General features: G+C 34.9%; 1 protein-coding gene across 1 annotated transcript in view; it reads right to left on the reverse strand.

Moving 5' to 3' along the window:
- LOC126892422 (heterogeneous nuclear ribonucleoprotein C) overlaps positions 1-17,350 on the reverse strand; it is a 2,215,671-nt gene that overhangs the window by 1,154,920 nt on the left and 1,043,401 nt on the right. The window lies entirely within an intron of this gene.

Consider the following 17,350-nt stretch of genomic DNA (forward strand, 5'->3'; position numbering starts at 1 on the left):
CCATTTTTTTATATACAATTATGTGTTAAAGTTAATAATAAACGAGATTTCAATAATTAAGTTTTAATAATTAAGATTTAAAAGCACACTAAGATTCCGCGAATAGAAGAAGAAATATGTATTATTATAGCATTATGTTAAATATAAGTCATCAAGGACTAAAAATATTAGTAAAAATTAACCTAGTATGAACCACCAATACAACATCAGTAGAGACAAATAGCATACAAATACTAAGATGTAAGTACAGTATGCGCCAAAACAAACGACACTAAAAACTAAAGCTTTATTATACATTAAAAATTAAATAACAACATTTCAAATAGGAGACCAGTCCTGCATCGATAACTATAATGTTATATTCCATGTGGGCTCCGAATATTTTTAATATTAACAAAGTTTAATATAAGTCATAAATTGTGAATCTCAATGATATATTGAAATAAACTGTAAGTGTACAAACTCTTTACATAATATCCAGTTAAGTTAGCATTAAAGTCAGCAAATTGTAATTATTTGTTATTTTTGTCAATAAAAAAATCCAGTTTTACCAGCAAAATAACCGCTTTTAGTAAAGACCGATATACCTGTTTTAGCAGGTGTACCGGGTGGGACTTACTTTTTACTTAACGTTTATCGAAATAAATTCAAACATGGAATCACACAACAGTTCTACAATACAAGACCACCAAAGTTAAATAAACGCATCACAGTCATACTCTTTGGCAGCGTCGAGAATGTAATTTCCTTTAAAGTTCCCAGCAATTATTTTTACTGCCTTAGAAAACACCTAACTTCAAGACTACCTTCTCCCACTTGGAAATATAACTCAACCGAAAAATATAATCTTCTCTTCTAGATTATCCAATAATCGCATATGTATGTATTTATCTAATAAACAAATGGTGGATGATTTTATGAATAATCATGTTCAAATAGAAATACAAGGTGAAATTGTCAGAGCAAGAAGGTTAGTTGCACCAGTTGAACGACTTGTGATCTCCGGCGTATGTCCTTCAATACCGCATGACTTGCTAATCAATGAGTTACAAAAAATCGACATAGTTCCTGTCTCCCCCATGACATTCCTCAAAATTAGTGCTTGTATGCCTGAGTACAATCACATCCTTATTTTTCGAAGACAAATATATATCAGTCCTCACACTCTAACACTACCAGATTCATTTACTCTCTTTAGTTTGCCTTAGATGTAAGAAACCAGGTCACATTGCATCACAGTGCTTCGAACCACTAGCTCAACTAAACACCAATCAAACAATAAAGCATCTGTATCCAGCGTAACAAATATATCTTTGAAAGCACCCAATGATACAAACCCTTCTCAGTGTGAACAAATGTCTATTTCTAATGTCCCGGAGATACCGAACAAAGTAGCGGCATCAAATAAAGACAGTCACATAACTAATCAACCAAAACGTAATTTTGATAAAATTATTTCACCTGAAGCAGATCCATCTTCAAAAGAATGTAACATTTTTCCATCACCTAAAGTCCAACAAAATCTAAAAAAGCTGAAATTACTTCAGCAAGCACTTCTAAATGCTCATTTTCTCTCTTACTTGGCCCTGCTAAAAACTTCATAGAAAATCACCCTCTACCTTTCCCTCTAAACTTTGATCAACTTAACATGCTCCTAACGAATATCACGGGATCAACAGATCCTATAACCACAATTCAAGAATATACCACAGACCTATCAGCTTTGTCCCATATGCTCAGTCAAGTTTACCCCCATTTAAAGGAAATATCCATAAAACGAAAATTCACGTCCATAAAGGGAAAAATTAATAGTTATCTTGGCAGTGAGGCATCGGACTGGTAAAGTGACACATCTCAATTAAGCCAACATTAAGATTTAAGTTTCTACTTCAAAAGAATATTGATGGATTTTTTCATCGCCTTGCTAAGCTCCTACATCTTTCTCTGAATTCCAGCATCTATACTGCAGAGCTGTTTGGTTTGTTTACAGCCATCAAACATGTATATATTAAAAACCTCCCTTGTTGTCCAGTCCTTTTCGACTCTCTTAGCACAGTCAAAGCTATGCAAAATATATACCATAAACACCCCATTGAGAAAAGAATCAAGGCCGAAGTAATGGAAGCTCAAGAAAGTTTCAGATGGATCCACTTCCTGTGGATACCATCCAACATAGGCATAGAAGGAAATATGAATAAGCAGATACTAGTGCGCTTAACGCTACCAGTAATGACGCATCAGAAAGAGGGTGTCGGAGTGTCGCTAGCGATCTAAAAGTTTATTTCAAAAATAAAGTGTTAGTGCGTGGAATTTAATTATTGCTCCAAAGGTTTAATTGTCTACAAATTTTAATTCATTTTTACCAATTTTTGATTTAAGATTGTTACAAATGTTACAGAAATGTCGCTAATAACCTTCGGGTGGATGCGACTTTGTATTTTTTAAATAAATAAAAAAAAAACTTTCAAAGAATTCGATTTTTAAGTTTTGCTTCTATACAAAATGTGTTTAAAGGGCTCGCTATTGCGTTCCAAGGAGTACTCATAACGCTTAACAAGATTGCTTAGCATGCTATTAAAAATAGGCTGCTGCATTCTTCTGAAAAAGGTCAAAATTTTTTCACGAAGTTCATCAATAGTATTCGGTGGGTTTCCTGTAAAAATGGCTTGTTTCAGCATACCCCATACGTAAGCATCAAGAGTTGTTGGATCAGGTGAATGAGAAGGGTAGGGAAAATTCGTGTTACGGGAAATTACGCGGTTTTCAAAATTTTCTCGAATCAGATCTAAGGATGCTCTTGTGGTATGACAAGTAGCCCCATCTTGTTGGAACCAGTGGGTATTCAACTGTATGTTTCTGGCACCACAGAATTGTCTGAGATCGATAAAAAATGGTGTCAAAATTTGTTCTCTATATCGCACTTGATTTAGTGTAACGGGTCTTCTACGCTCGTCTTCCACGAAGTAAGGGCCCCATAATCGATTACCTGACACTGCGCACCAAATCGTTACAAGGTCACTATGAAGAGGTTTCTCTACAATGATGTCTGGTTTTTCAAAACCAAGAAAACGATTTTTCTGTCGATTGATAAATCCATTCAGATAAGGGCTCCATTCAGACTGAAGCACAATAAACAACTCTTGATTTCTTGTCTTGTCTTGTCTTGTGAAGTGTTGCCCAATCTATATTTTATAGGGAAAACCACCAATCTTCTTAAACATTCTTCGGGTAGACGTTTCACTCAAATTGATTTTTAAAAATGTTCGGCGGAGGCTTGTTTTGGTGATTCTAACACCTGTTGAAATAGCCTTCCTTGATTCGCATTTGTTGTCACGGTAACTGGACGACCAGTACAGCTTTTGCGTTGAGTTAGAACGCTTCCTGCTCATCTAAATTTTGCAACGACTTTTAACAAATCCTTATTATTGGGCGCAGGCTTCTGCAACTGTTACCGAAATTAATTGGAAACCATTAACAAACTAGGTCCATTTGACCGTCCATCCCCGTATGAGCGGAAATAATACTCAATAATAAATATTTTTTCTTGCGTTACACCATTTCGAATCTTTTTGACAGTATGTTAGAATAAACAATGTTTAAAAATACCATGACAACTATTGTCACTTGTTTCATATGACGCGATTATATTTCACAGGCTTCCTGATTTCATTGTCCTTTGTTTTGTCGCATACCGTATTAGGACAGAATTATCCATTTTGGACTGTACTCTTCAATACGATATTTCAGGCTTCATTAGAAACACTCAAAAAAATAGGCCTGAAATCAGTGAAATCTTGCTTGCCAGTGGCCACTAGTATCTGGCTGATCCTGTGGTTTTATTGGAAGAAAAGAAGATTTGAATAGACTGGAACAGCAACTACTAAAGTCAGCCAGTTGGAACTTGATGTTGGAAATCGATGGAAGAAATATATGTAGTACAAATTATACATTAGAGGGTAGTTAGCGAAGACGTATAAACAAGAAATTTAACCCGGCACCTGCCACGTGGGGTGCTACCAGCACCCCATAACACATTTTCATGACATATTTGGTATTTCAAGTTTGTTGACCGTGCTGTGCGTCATAGTAGCTTTCTATAATATTATATACCATAGATCTGTTTGCGTTTGAAGTGGATATTTAGTGTCATTCTGAACTTGTAGCTCTAAAGTCAAATCGGGGTGTCATCATCTGGCAGTTTAAGTTTTAAATTTTTTTTGTGTTTTTGGGCAGATGGAACGTGAATTATAAATTCTAAAATTCCCTCATCTTCCTTAGTCTCAGCATCCATTATGGCTTGCAAATTGTAGAAGTCTCGGAGGTGTAAACAGAGAAGGTTCCCATTGTTTTCAGTCTGGTGGGATGTAGAGTAGCATTATGCTGTTTTATATGCCATTAGATTGAAAACTTATTCTTTTAAATAAAATAAGTGAAAGATTTAGACTATAAGTGAACATATCAAATACTAAATTTGTGGTCATCAGCAAAAATAAAAGACGTCCAGTATACCTATCTTGGAACAAAAGTAAATGAACAATGGGATCACTCACAAGAAATAAAATGTAGAATAAAGAAGACCAGGAGTACATTCAACATCATGGCCAAACTTTTTAAAGGCCACAACCTTAATCTGGAGATACAAGCAAGTCTCCTACGATGTTATATCTTCTCAATATTATACTACGGAGTTGAATCCTGGACACTCACTGAAGCGATGGAGAAAAAACTTGGAAGCCTTCGAGATGTCGCTATACAGACCAATTCTAAGAATGCCATGGACGTACAAGATAACAACGAGACCGAACTACGAAGAATGGGGAAAGAAAGAGAAGTGATGTATACGATTAATAGGAGAAAGTTAGATTATCTCGGACACATAATGAGAAACGGCACTAAATACAGGTAATTAAGAATGTTCCTTCAAGGCAAAGTATTAGGAAAACGAAGAATTTGGAGAAGAAGAATATCATGGTTAAAGAACTTTAGGAAATGGTTCTCCACAACAACAACTAATCTGTTTAAAGCATCAGTTAGTAAAATAATTGTAGCCAGAATGATCGCCAATATTCGAAACGAATAGGCACCAAAAGAAGAAGATGACGTCTTGGTGAGGCTTATTATTTTCGGAAGGCTGCAACCAGGGCCGTAACTACCATTGGGGCAACCGGGGCAGTGCCCGGAGCCCCCGGCCAAGAGGGGCCCCGCAGGGGCTCGCCTTTGGTTGGCCGTGCATATATTTTAACGAGGAAAATAAAAATATGTATTTTAGAAGCCAATCCCAGCGAAATAGTTTCAAATGACACAATTTTAAAAAGACTTTACAGATGCACCCTACGCCTCAACATAAAGTTGAGGGGGCTAAGCAGGGGCCCCCGAGACCATAACATAAAAATTTAAATTATTACCCAGGAAATTAGTTATTTTGGCGTAATAAAACCTAAAATTCCATTAGAAGAGGAGGCCCGGGCTAAGCTGGGGCCCCCGAGACCTTTCGTAAAGATATAAGTTGTTACTGAGAAAATTAGTCATTTTGGCGAAATAAAAACTAAAATGCAACTGGAATACGGGCCCCCGTCCCAGCTGTATTGTCACAATATAGCTGTCACAATACAACAATTTACCCTAGGCCACATATTGGTACGTGAAAGGAACTACATTGCAGCCGAACAATGTACCTACTTGCATAAAACAGATAAGATCGTACTTGCAAAATTATTTAACTTAAAATAAGGTGATTTCAAATTTTTGTGTTGGTCAACTAAATTAGCAATATGTAGGTACAAGAAACTTCAGTCATGAAATGCATTAAAATGAATTTTCAAGCGGTTAAATATCAAGCATTTTTCCGGAACCCCCTCCCCCCATTCCGCTGGGGGATAAACCCCAGACCCCACGGTAGGGGCCCCCAGATCACGTTTGCCCCGGAGCCCCCAACATCGTAGTTACGGCCCTGGCTGCAACAGTGAAAAGCCATAGGAAACTGGAAAATAAACCGCGTTATTCCTATTATAAATATTGTTAAATATTTTCTCCCTAATTAAAAGTACGGGTATTTTTAGGAGATTATTTAAAACAACGACGAACAGTAATTTCTCCATGATATTAAGACATTCAAGAAGATTAGTTCTTTAAAACGGAGTCTGCATTAAATTTTGTATAAAGGAATATTGCATTCAATATTGCAACCTATGCAATGCAACGGGTTTCTTTATAAATATCCCTTTTTACCTAATGATCCGCTTATATTTTTCAAAAAAGGAGTACAATACCAGCTACGCCAACTTCAAGAGCTTAATTTCTTTTTCCGCTCGTTTTTTCTCTAATATGGTTGGAGTATTCTCTTCCTAATTCTCGCTAGTTTCCATCAATCGCTCTCTATTGTCAATTTCACTTAAAACTTCTGCTCTGACCTAATCAAGATGAATTTGATTTGAGATAGGAGAAAATTTATCGATAGACTCGGGCCATTTTCTAATTAGGACAGCTGAATAACTACTTATTTATTAACAAGATTTTATCTTCAGATATTGAATCGTTTTATTGTTTTATTATCTATTTAGGTATAAAATGTCTGACTCAGTATTTGATCATTTATCCCACTCCTAAAAAAACCTAATATCATCATGTAAAGGCTAATTAGTCTTATGAGCCGCTCGCTCAAACTACTTCTTACGATAAATCTTAATAGAATCAAACAGAAATGTGAAGAAACAATGGGGAACAAAAAATTCGGTTTCAGAGAAGGATTGGAGATTGAAACAGGAATCTTTGTTCTCAATGCTAACATTTCTTCAACAATCATGGAAAGTACAGAAATCATTTTAAATCTGTTTCATAGATTTTAGGAAGGCGTATGATAGGGTTCAATATGATAGGCTGTTTAAATATCTAGAAATGATTGGAATAGATGATAAAGATCTGAGACCTTTACAATATCTATATTATAATCAACAAGCCTCTATTTTGGTGGACGGCAAATAAACAGACAAAATTTGCATTCAAAGAGGTATCAGGCAGGTTTGTGTGTTTTCCCCAACTTTGTTTAACGTTTACTCAGAAATAGTATTTAACCAAGCTTTGGAAGAGCAATGTGGAGTTCGAATTGGGGGAGAAACTATTAACAATATCAGAAATGCAGATGACACAGCGATCATGGCTGAAAGTATCTTCAATTCCTTATAATGTAGATCGAGTCACTAGAGAATGCTCCAATAACGGACTTACCATAAATACAACAAAGACAAAGTTACTTGTGGTTAATAAAAGTTAGTAGTGTCTCCTTTCTTGTGTAAAAGTATTATTTCGGCGTTTTCCCACAGACTGGGTATTCTTTTCTCTATTAGACACTTATTCAGCAAGACTTCCAAAACCTCTACAACGGTGTTGCCGCCCATTTTTAACATTTCAGACGATATACGATCCTCGTCAGGAGCTTTTTTATTTTTCATTTGCTGTAAGGCATGTCTAATTTCCGAAGAAGTTATTATAGGGAGAGAGTTTCCGAGCCGACGTTTAGAATTGTTCTATGGTCTGTTCCGGGGTTCTGTATAGTAAATGTAGGTATAAAGATTCTTGTAGAACGTTTGTATTTCCTTAATTATTTAAGTTTTTTCAGTCACCGTATTCCCCTGTTGGTTTTTGATTTTAGTTATCTTCAATTTTCCTTTAGTTAAATTTGATTTCAATACTCTCTGTTTCTATTGTTTTCGATGGTTTGCAATATTTGTTTTGTTTTATCAAAAGACCGTAAGTCTGACCTTATGCTCTTTTTAACTTTATTGTTGATAGCCTTATACTCTGGTAATTATTTAGATATTCTTCTTCTTTCTTCCATTAAATCCAGTGTTGTTTGTTTAAGTTTCGATTTTCTCGGATTTTTATTTTTACCACAGATCTTCTTTGTAGTTGATGTTATGTCATTCGTTAATTTTTGTGTTATTTCATTTATATCTTGTCGTGTTGAATACTGGTACAGGTCCTAGTTTCTTTTTTAGTTTACTTTGATATTCCTCTTGATTCATTTCGAGTGCTTTTATGTTTGGTAATTTATCCTGTGTTAATAATTTTCTTCTATTGAATTCCGTATTTACTTCTATTCGCACCCTAATTAATCTATGGTCACTACCAGTGTTGACAGAATTTAGTACAGTAACATCTTTAGCAATGTTTTTGAAGTTACAGGGTATAAAGTCAATCTCATTTTTTACTTTGCCGTCTGGGCTGTACCACGTCCATTTTCTCTGTATCTTTTTCTTGTAGAATGTGTTTAAGCAGAATAGCTTTTCTTTGCTGAGGAAATTTGCGAGCATATCTCCCCTGTGATATCTACTTCCCAGTCCAAAATTTTTAATATATTTGTTGTCGTTGTTATTTTCGTTCTATTCTATTTTAGCGTTGAAATCACCCGTAATTATTACGTAAGATGTTAGGTTTCTGGCTCCTGTAATGTCTTCATAAAGTTGTTCTACCTCTTCATCATATGCAGACGAAGTTAGCGCATAACAATGGATTATTTTAATGCTGTATCTACAATTTAGTTTTATTACCAGATAGATAGCTATTAGAAATCACTTGGAATTTAGTTACCAAGTTTTCAATTCTTTTATGTACCAAAAAGCCTACGCCTCCTATACCTTGGTTAATTCCTAAATTGTATTGGTACAAAGTGTGCTCTGATTTTAGTAGAGTCGCTTTGTCGCCATTAAGCCTTGTCTCGCATAAGCCTACTATGTCCCATTTTATAGTCGTAAGTTTTTCTTGCAACTCTTCTAGGTTATCTTCGGTCCTCATCTTTCTGATGTTATATGTTCCGATGTGCATTTTGTGTGTACTAAGCGAATTCTTGCCTCCCCCAGGTGTATTCTGGGTGTAGGACTTAGCATAACATACCACACCCACCTGGAGATCGATTCCGTTCGTTTTAGTATTCGCCATTTCTATGTAGTCGGAAGGATGAGTAACCTTAAAACACCACGCTGGCTAGACGGGTTGGTGAGAGTTATATCAGACGCCCACTCTGGGTCAAACGCTGTTCGTAGCCGTCCATTCTGAATCAGACCATACTCTTTTGATTCTATATTACCCCTATAATCGAAGGTTGCCACTTCCGCCATCCACACCGTACCGAAGCTCCGCTTCTGCGCCATTTCTGCCGTTGCGGACTTCATCCGTAACCCTGGACAAGGAACCCTAAACAGGTACTAGTTTCCCGGGTCAAGAAACTCCCGGAATCTACGTAGGACAGGGATTGATTCGAGATGTGGTCATATAGTATAATGCTCAGAATATGCTAGGTTCAACGCAATTCAAACATAGTGGTCTTAAAAAGAGTAGAAAAGGCGAAAATAACTTAATGAAAATGAAAACAAAGAGAAAACTTTAATATCTGGGGCATATAATGAGAGGTGGCAGATACTGGATACTGCAGTTAATACTCAACCGAATGACAGACGGAAAAGTTGGAGTTGATAAGAAGAAATATTCATGGCTCAGAAACCTTCGTCAAAGCGTATCAGCAGATAAACTGTTTCATGCCGCGCACGATTGAGAACTGCATGGGCAAACATATAAATTTTGATTATACTCCACTGGTAGCCGAAATAAAAGTCAGACTAAAAACACTAATCCAGAAACTAGATATGGATAAACTTAGAAACCCGACCGTTACCATGTTGGAATAGTAAGACCACCCGCCCAAATCCGTCAACCTGCCTGTAGGGATGTATGTATTTTTTGTGCGACAAGCCTACATACGTTCCAACAGTCAGAACCAACGTTGTCAGCCCCGACAGTCAGGTGGTTTGGTCAGAGCGTATGTAGATGTTAAACATAGAGCTTGTTTAAAATAACGGAACACACCTTCATGATCATTCAGCCTATACTTGTCCACTGCTGGACGTCATCCTCTACTCCAAAGGGCTCTACTCTGGGGTCTCCACTCGAGAATATGTTTTGTCTACCTGCCTTCCTTCTCTCTCGCGACGTGCCCATCCAGTTCCATTTTAATGTCGATATTGTTTTGATTGCGTTGGTTACGCAATCTATGGCGCAATTATGTGTTGGTTATTCGGTCTCTTAGGGTAAGTTCCAACATAAACCGTTCTATTGCCATCTGTGTTGTTTGAATTTTATTTTCGGACGTCTTAGTGAGCGTTAGCGATTCCGTACCATAGCACCGGTAGCACATATTGATTGAAGACCTTTCTCTTTAGGCAGATGGGAAGAGCTGATTTGAAAACCTCTCTTAGGTGTACATAAGTCGCCCAAGTCAACCCTATTCTACCGGAGCACATATTAATCGAAGAACTTTTTCTTTAGGTAGATAGAAAGAGCTGATTTGAAAACGTCTCTTAGGTGTCCATAAGTCGCCCAAGTCAACCCTATTCTATACCGGCAGCACACATTGATCGAAGACCTTTCTGTTTAGGTAGATGGGAAGAGCTAATTTGAAAACGTCTCTTTGGTGTCCATAAGTCACCCAAGTCAACCCTATTCTACAGGTAGCACACATTGATCGAATACCTTTTTCTTTAGGCAGATGGAAAGAGCTGATTTGAAAACGTCTCTAAGCCACCATAAGCCGCCAAAGTCAACCCTATTCTACCGTTAGCACCCAATAATCGAAGACCTTTCTCTTTGGGCAGATGTGAAGAGCTGATTTGAAAACGTCTCTTAGGTGTCCATAAGCTGCCCAAGTCGACCCTATTCTACGTAACATCTTATCTTTGACATATATTCAGACACGAGAGATTTAACTTCCTTCAACTAGTAATAGAAGGAAAAATAAGAGGGAGGCATGGTCCTGGAAGAAAAAAATAACCTGGCTGCGTAACATCAAGGATTGGAAAGGACTAGAACTCCAAACTCTAATAAGAAAGTCACAGGATAGAGACGAATTTATGGAAATTATCGCCAACCTCTATCATAGATTGTACCTTTTACTGTTTAGGGTCTAAACGTCTACACACGCTCTGACCAAATCAGCTGACTGTCGGGGCTGGTAACATTGGGTCTGAGTGTTAAAGCGTGTGTAGGCTTGTCGCACGACAAAAATGAGTCAACCTGACAGTCAGGCCGTCGGATTTGGTCAGGTGGTCTTGGTATTCCAACATTCTGATGGTCAAGTCGGGCTATAAATTTTAATGATCTATTTATATACAAATGACGTCTTAACTATGATAATTTTTGTACTCCCAATTATAATGTTAGGAATTAAAACAACACATTGTTTAGAAAAAATGTAAGTAAAATATTAATTTTTCGTTTTGTCAGAGAGTCTGTAGGGACGTGTATAGAACTGACCCCGACAATAATGGTCGGAGAACCATGGCGGAGCTGGTCATGGTGTGTGTAGACGTTTTAAGTCTAATAAATTGAACACCTACATTGTACTTTATGTTATTTGTTTAGTTTGCCAGTTTTGTAAAATTTTCAGTAGTAATTGCACAAGAGCTCTGAAATTATTGAATTTTTCCCGAGTGACACTTTGACAGTTTTAATTTCACGAGCCGAAGGCGAGTGAAATTATGTCAAAGTGTCACGAGAGCAAAAATTCTATATTAATTTCAGAGGTCGAGTGCAATTTGTTGCGATTATTTCATGAATAAAACTGTCCAAAGCCAAAATTTTATTGTAATTTATTTATGTAAGTACCATTAAACACACAGTTTTTATAAATATTTGACGATTAAAAGTCATCACTTTTATAATTTTTAAAACATTAATTGTTATTAATGTCACTGAATGTATTTTTTCGTAGCAACGAAGGGCATCTGACGTAATATACTTAACGACGGGAGATTATCAAAAATTATCGATTTAATTCAGATTTCTGTAGCTTTCTATTGGTCAGAATCTCCTATGAATGAAATAATCACTAATATTCTTTCTATATACAGTGCGCTGGAATAAGTGTTACCCCCCCCCTAATAACTTATTTATTTCTAGCACATAAGCAAAACGCTCGAACAGGTCGATTTTTAAAATAATCACAGTATATTATAACATCAATGTTTCGAACTTTACGCAATTCCTCTTCAGGTCACAGGCAAAACTTTGATTTTTTTTAAATGGGAAAGTACATCATTCGATAGCTCATTTAAAAGCGTTTTAATTACTGATTACAAAAATGTATAATACTTTAATTCTTTTTACGAGCGTAGGCGCAAAATTTCGATCAAATTGTTTTTAAACGCATTAATTTTTTTGGATTCCTGAGAAAACTAATACGTATACTTAGAAAATTTGAACGCAGGATAAAAGATTGCATCATTACCGAGGGCTAAAAGTCCCTTAGATTAAACAAAAATTTCTTTTGAATGATATAATTAAAATTTAAAATCCACCTAAATTTTCTTTTTTTTTCACCCCTGTGAGTTATTAAAATAATCATTATAGAAGTTTTCAGGGACTCTTTAACGTCGATAATACCGACACTACCATCGAACAAGGTTGTAACTCAAGTTACATCTATTTTCAGATTTCAACACAGGCGAATTCAGCAAAAAATTGCGCACACGTCAATATAAAGGACATAGTTTAATTCTCAATAGTTTGGCTAATACTCCATTAAAAAAAGTTGTATTTTAACTTACGTGTGCCATTTTAGCGTGAAAAAGGCAGTAACAGTGGATACTCCCTATGTTAAATATTTACTTTCTTTATACTTGACGATTAACAAGGTTGCTAAATGAGTTACAACTTTGTTGCACGTATGTTTAATTTATAAAGTATTTAAACATATGGTGTATCTTATAAGTCAATTTATCGAAATGAAAATAAAAAAAGGATTTAAGGACTTTTTTCCATTTTGATAGTTGCGGTGGACAAAATAAATATAGAATAGTTTTTGCTAAATACTTCTATATAGTGAAACAGTGTAATATTAACATTACACATGTATTTTGCGAAATAGCACATTCACAAAATGAGGGTGATTCAATGCATGCCCTTATAGAAAAACGGAAAAAACATTAAGTCGTATATGCTCCAGACCAATGGAGAACCATGATACGATATGCCAAAGCATCAGGCAAGCCTAAATCCATAACTGAATTAAATCAGAACCATTTTCTAAATTTTAACCTATTTAAGGACACACATGTTAATTTGGAAGTAGATATTAATAGTAAAAGACTAAAGTAATCAAGTAAAATGGTCTAGAATTAAATATTTACAGATATGCAATAAAAATGCGAAAAATTTGAGATATTTTATACCATGATTTTTTCATAGTGATAGAATATTATTTTTATTGTAAAATTTATAATTTCCAATTAAAATTGGGAAAACTGTTAGTTGATATTTTGTTTAAATATCCCATAAAAATTCATTTTCTCCTAGCTATATTGCAAATAACTCAAAACATTCAACCTTTTAATAGTTAAAGGGGAAAAATAATTAACACAGAGAGTGTAAAATGGTTGTTAGGCGACTTACAACCTTTTTCTACGAATAGTCATGTTTAATCTCAAGGTTGTATCTCCATCAAACTCAAGATTTTCAATAGTTAATAAAATTACAAAACATACATCTCACAGTAATCCCTTATTATGATATAAATATCATATCACATTAGTGTAAAAGAGTCTAATCATTTCGATACAAATTTTTAAAAAGTCATGTTTTCGTTTTTTACCTCTCCTGTAAAATCGCTAAAACTGAGTTACAACCTTGTTCGATGGGGGTGTCGATACTGTAAAATTTCATTCTGCGTTTAAATTTTTCAAAAATACTTATTAGTTTTCTCAGGATTCGAAAAAAATTAATACATTTCAAAATAATTCTACCGAAATTTTGCGCCTACGGTCTCAAAAAGGATTAAAGTATTATAGATTTTTGTAATCAGCATTTCAAAAGCTTTTAAAAGAGGTGTCACATGATGTACTTTCTCATTAAAAAAAATCAAAGTTATCACTGTCATCTGAAGAGGGACCGCGTAAAGTTCGAAACATTGATGCTGTAATATACTATGATTATTATAAAAATGGACCTGTCCTAGCGTTTTGCATATGTGCTAAAAATAAATAAGTTAGTAAGGGGGGTAACACTTATTCCAGCGCACTGTATGAATCATGTTTAATTACAAGTTATTTTATTATAATATATTTTATGTATTACTTAATTTACATAATACATTCAACACTCACTGCAAACGCTTCATTTTATTCAATTCATTTTTCATTCTTAACCTTTTAAATCCCTTCTAAATTTGTTCTAAATCACCTGTTAGGAAATTGGTAAATAAATAAAGAATAAAAAAATCAACTTGCAAATAAAGAACCATTTATCATGTAAATAAGAGAGTCATAACTTGGAGCGCGTGTTAAAAATGCTCCACCCTCCTCACTCTCGATCCCTGATTTGCATTTTTCCCGAATCATTCACATATATCCCGACCATGAAAACAGTGAAACAGTAAAACGACTCACGACAGTGTGATATCCGAGGCCGGCACCGCCTCGTTTTTGTCTACGGGGTGGTTTTCGGTTTTCGTATGCAACAGATATTTATATTATTTTAGTAGTGCGTGCTTTAAAGGTAAAATATTGCAAAACCTCTAAATTTTAAAGAACCGCTTGGATTGACATGAAATTTGTCATACACATAGCTAACAAGTCAAAAAAAAAGTGATATTGTGCCGATGTGTGCTTTTGTCCTAGGGGTGAATTTCACCCCCTTTTGGGGGTGAAAAATATATGTTCCAAATAAGTATGGAAATGGATAAAATGACTAATTTTAAGCAACTATGGTTCACCAAGTTAATACTTTTCGAGTTATTTGCGAGTGAATATGTTAATTTTCTTACAAAATAACCACGTTTCAGACGGTTTTTCGCAAATAACTCAAAAAGTAACTACCTATCTGGTCGAAAAAAAATTTAATCAAATATATAGCACGTAAAAAAGTGAAAAACATGGTGTATATTATTGTGTATCATGTTGTAAATCAAAGATAGAATAAAAATTTTTTTTAATATAACGCGGGCACATAAATTTGATACACCCTGTGTATTGATTTTTAACTATTTATTATAAGTTAGTTTTTAAGCAGTGGGTTATCCTTAATGAGTTTTTCCCTGAAGAATTAAAGACAGTAGTAAATAAAGTGATGTGAATAGACAATTTGTTTCGGGATTATAATTTTAAAACGGTTGCTTTGTTACGGGCGAGGCCAAAAGCCACAGGTAATTATTATATTTAGAAAAGTAAGGTAGAGAAAGTTAGAATTTTAAGTCTCTTTGTTTATGCCCCAAGTAAATTTGTAGAATTTCCGAAAAGTAATTATCATGAGTAGAAGTATTTGTTTGGAAGGATGCATGGGTTTTTCGAGTGAAGAAATAGGAATGGGGAGAGAGAAATGTTTCTGATTGGTTTAGCAATTTGGAATGGGTCTGAGAGAAGGTTGAATACTCAGATAGTTTGAAAAAGAAAATTGTTATGTGACCGGCATCGGAGAAGAGCAGTCAAAGTTTTCGTGAACAGTTCAGAAGCAAGTACCAGTGGTTGTTAGATAGTGAAGACTGTAGCTGAAAAGTGGAACGAGAGACAGATCAAATTGAGAAGAAATACCTCTTTGATTCTGTAAAGTCCAAGGGAGAGAATATTATTGTGGGAAAGAGAGGAGAGAATTTTGGGTTTTTTTAACGAGTACTGGTCAAAACAGGCCTGGCTCCTCCTGTTTTGGAAAATTAGTTGCTGGTATGCTGCTGGATTGATGCTGAGAACGGAGAGGGCTTTGATGGGTAGCCTAACATAATCAACAAGGAAGAGCTGTTTGGGCCAAGAGGAGACATAATTGTGTGTGAATCAAAAGGTCAGTCAATAATTTATGTGATAGATTTTCTTTATGTTCAGAAGTTAATTTTTTTGAGTGAAAGCATATGAAATAAGATTCCAATATTTTAAAAATTTAATAGGAAGTATAAGTAGTTTTGCGAATACCTTTTGTTTGTTTAGCTTGTTTTATCAATGTTATCAAGAACAAACCGATAAATATTTGTTGAATTAAAATTAATTTATGTGGTAAAAGTTTCATTGGGACAGTTATGCCGACAGGATTTAATTGATAAATTATCAGAGTATTGCTTTTGATAATAAAAGATATTTGTATGTGCTTATTTATGGTGTTGTATTATTATATATGGTATTATATATAGAGGTACTGAAACCACGAGAAAGGATAAGTGTAACCTAAGATAATTTAGTAATTTTTTTTTGTATGATAAAAAGGCACCCTGAGATTTTTCTTAATTTTTATGTATGATTTGCGACAATTGAATAAATAACTAAATAAATACTAATTGAAGGGCTCGGGGCAATAAGGGACCTAAGCCACATTTTTTGAAATTTGAAGATTTTAGTAAAACGGGCCCTGTAACAATGGTCTCAAGCCACCAGCGAAGTTTTACGGCTATTGGGCAATAAATGTAGCCACCAGGCTATAATGACCTTGTTGCCGACTTGCAAAATCATGGAAAATTTTTAAGCAAGAACGTCATAAGCCACAGTAAAATCAACATGGCGACACATGATCGGAGAGTATTGAAAGAAAAACAATTATTTTATAAGGAAAAATACAGTAGTTCTGGTTCAGATTTTGACTCTGACGATTCTGTAAAGGATCGAGAATATTCTCCGCATACGAGTTCCAGTGAAAGTTATGAATCTTCTCCGAAAAAGGTAAGTAAACATTTTAGTGGCTTGAGACCTTCTTGCTGTAGAATATGTGGCTTTTGTCTTAATAAGTTATAATAACATTAAATTTACTTTTTTAGTAAAACGTAGCCCCAAATAACCTGTTTTAAATTTTTTTATTGATAAAGAGCCATTAACACTAATATTCTATTTAAATTCGTTTGTCAATAACACGTTTTAAGACCAAAAAAGTATTTTATTTAGTAGGTGGCTTGGTCCTTTCTTGGTTCGATAGCGAACACCCAAATTCCATATTCATTAAACACCCCCTAAATGCAGCGTTTGATGAAGTAAATGTTGGTAAGAGGGTTGTAAAGTTTGGTGACAACAAAAAGCTTAAAAAATATACATATAGAGGACCAATAATACGGAACATCAAAAAAATTCTGGATATAAAGAAACTTTTACATTATATTCCTCTCACAAACCAGCAGTTTTATCTCAGTATTATTGGAATCAGTACAAGTAACATTGAACAAGACTATAACCAAGTTGATGAAACAGAGGAAGTAGACAGGGATGATGAAACCGATTTTTTTTAATAAAAAATAATATTGTAGGTATATTCTTGATTTTAGAATGGTTCATTTTGTTATTTTCAAAAAGGTCATAAGCCACATTTATTTGTTTAATAAATTTTTTCTTAAAAGATACAG

Source organism: Diabrotica virgifera, chromosome 9, assembly GCF_917563875.1.
Source record: "Diabrotica virgifera virgifera chromosome 9, PGI_DIABVI_V3a".
In the NCBI taxonomy this organism is placed as follows: Eukaryota; Metazoa; Arthropoda; class Insecta; order Coleoptera; family Chrysomelidae; genus Diabrotica; species Diabrotica virgifera.